Here is a 3,010-nt window from a genome sequence, read left to right as displayed (position 1 = left end):
ACAGCGGTCACTACATTGAATTGTAAAGCATCCTAAATAACCCTGCCACTGCTCCCAGATACTAGTCTGTGCCAACCAGTGGAGAAAAGGCATTCTCCATTACTACCACGGCAAATGCTGCTGTACTTGCCTTGGCTACTCCCTATCTTTTCCAGGCGTCACTCCCCTTAACCTGCTGGTGGACACTTTGCCAGCTGACAATGCAGATATTTTCAAACTTTAAGGTGAATAAAAATCATATGGAGGGCCTGTTATAACAGAGATCACTGAGCCCCACTAGAGTTGCTGATTCCATAGGGCTGGGATAGGGCCCTAAAACTTGAATATCTGACACATTATCAGGGGACGGTGGTAAAGCTGGTCAAGTTGTTACCGAATGCAGGTTCGTGTGTCCGAAGCACAGTGAGGCCAAACAAACCTAAAGGTTGGAGTCTGGAGAAGAGAAAGGTTTATTGCAGGATCGAGCAAGGAGAGGGGTGGTCCATGTTCCAAAACCCCTGAAATCTCCAAAGGATTTCAGCAAAGCATTTTTAAAGGCCAGGTGAGGGAGGGACATCCCAGGGCATGTGATCAGCTCATGCACAATCCTCTGATTGGCTGATGTTGAGGCCACAAGGCAGGTAACATTATCCATCCTTAGGTGCCAGGAGGTCTGAGGGCTACGTGCTCATGATCATCAAGGAGTTCATTTCTTCCATTGGGTGGTGGTTTTTAGCATCTGAAAACTCAAGAAATATGCCTGAGATACTATTATCTGAGTACTTCAGAGAGAAACTACAATAGAGGATATGGGGGATGGGTCTGTCCTAGGAAGGCCCCATAGGGTACTGCTTGGTTACAAGGTGACCATACTTTGAGAACCACTGCTCTAGTGGCTTGGAATGTTAAGAAAGCAATGGAAGAATCCCTTCCCAGATCTAGATTCTAGTATCACCAGCTATTTTGGTGGGAGGAAGGGTAAGTTTTGTCCTTGCTTGGACTTCTTGTTCATTTATATCAAAGCCTATTTGAGGCAGTGCGTTCGGCAGTCCTGCAGATCTGTCTTTTGCTTCAACAGTGTTTGGAATGAACAGACCCAGGGACGCTCCTTGCTCCAGCCCCCGACCACCTTCCAACCTTTCTTCCTTTCGCAACCTTTGGAATCAGACACTCAGCTATCCTCAGCCTCCAGGACAGGCCAACACCAGTTTTTGAGCTTAGCTCCTTATCACTGATCAACCACGAGTTCACAGGTTCGTCAGAATTATTCCACCGAGGTGGAGGCCGCCGTCCACCGCCTGTTCAACATGCATCTGTGGACACTTACCTCTCTCTGAGCATCTATTTCGACAGCAACAATGGGACTCTGGACAGTATGGGCCACATTTTTCGCCAACTGGCTGAGGAGAAGTGTGAGGGCGCCCAGCGCCTCTTGAAAATGCAAAACCAGTGCTGCGGCCGCGCCCTCTTCCAGGATGCGCAGAAGCCTTCTCAGGATGAGTGGGGTAAAACCCAGGATGCTGTGGAAGCCGCCATTCTTAGGGAGAAGAATCTGAACCAGGCACTAACGGATCTGCGCGCCCTGGGTCCTGCCCGTGCAGACTCCCAGTTCTGTGATTTCCTGGAGAGCCGCTTCCTGGAGGAGCAGGTAAAACTCATCCAGAAGATGGGAGACCACCTGACCAACCTCCGCAGGCTGGCTGGTCCGCAGGCTGTGCTGGGCGAGTATCTCTTTGAAAGGCTCACCCTCGAGCCAAACAGGAGTCTCTGAAGTCCAGCCGCGTCTGAGGAGACCCTCTGGCGTCAGAGCTTCTGCCTGAAGCCCCGCTCTGCAGCCACTAGGCAGCTTTGTAACCGCCCTGGAGGCCTCTCCCAAGCCTTGGACCAAATGGAAACAATAATGCTTTTTGCAGAAGGAAAAAAAAAAAGCCTATTTGAAATACAAACAGAATAAAGCAAAAAAAAGAAATATATACATATATTCACGTTCTTTTAACATATGAATTGCCCCACTTTATCTGTGTGAAATAAGTTTGTTCCCATTATTGGGCTGGTTCTCAAGCTTTGCTGCTCGTTTGAATTACCTAAAGAGCTTTGAAGAAAAACATTGGTGTCTGGGTCCCAGCCCCAGAGATTTTGATTCAGTAGGTCTAGGGAGGAGCCTGGGCACGGGAAGGTCTCAGAGTTCCCCAGGTGATTCTAATGTGCAGCAACTTTGTGAACCACCTCTTGGCTTCAATGCAGCTAGTCATCAGATATTAAATCTAAGACACATGGACTACTAGTGCGTGAGCTCTGTCGCTAGGTGTATTCCATTTTCTTTCTCCTGGAAGATTCGTGCCAGGGAAAATGATTGATAGTTGTGTTACTTCTCTGAAATGGATGGAAATTTCCAATTAGCGTGAACAGGGGAGGGTGAATGGGTGAATGCAATAAGGTGTATCATTTACGTATTGCCCTATGTGTATGGCTAGAAGCTTTTGCAACTGAGGTCTGCCCTACTTTTCATGCTAATGGTAATGCTTGTCCTCCTAATGCAGCCGTAAACTTTATAAGCCCATAGGTAGACAGCATCACAAAATATTTACCCCTCCCCACTGGCCCACTCTCAAGCTTCACTCCCCTTCCCCAATACACAAATGTACATCAATGCGCTTGAGACCAATATCAACATACTGACCTTCAATTCTTCTACTCTGCAGCTTCCCTCTTATCAGGAGATGTCAGCATTTAGTGCAAGGACAAATGCTTGCCTCTTGAGGAGTAATGTAGACAAAGCCTCCAAGAGACAAATAGCCCTTAGGGAGGGGGAAAAAGTCTTTCAAAAAGGTTGATGCCCAGAGGAGGCATTTTCAGTCATCTCAGCTTAGAGGTCAAATATCCAAAATTAAAAAGGTTAAAAAAAAGAAGAAGAAAGCAAGGAAGAAAAGAAGGAAACAATTTTCTTATCTCATAGTAATAAGGCAGTTTTCCTTAAAAAAAAAGACTTAAATTCTCTTTCCTAATCAAAATGTGCTTTTCCATCTTTAGA

The 3,010-nt window shown here is 46.6% G+C and overlaps 1 pseudogene across 1 annotated transcript; it reads left to right on the top strand.

The window, feature by feature from the left end:
- Positions 1 to 376: 376 nt before the first annotated feature.
- LOC308609984 (ferritin light chain-like) lies at positions 377 to 1,750 on the top strand (annotated as a pseudogene). Its single transcript has 2 exons — positions 377 to 402; positions 1,226 to 1,750. The product of its transcript is annotated as a ferritin light chain-like (transcript).
- The last annotated feature ends 1,260 nt before the right edge of the window (positions 1,751 to 3,010 follow it).

Source organism: Mesoplodon bidens (assembly GCF_964165515.1).
Source record: "Mesoplodon bidens genome assembly, contig: HAP1_SCAFFOLD_423, whole genome shotgun sequence".
NCBI lineage: Eukaryota > Metazoa > Chordata > Mammalia > Artiodactyla > Ziphiidae > Mesoplodon > Mesoplodon bidens.
This window is presented reverse-complemented; position numbering and strand designations above follow the sequence as displayed.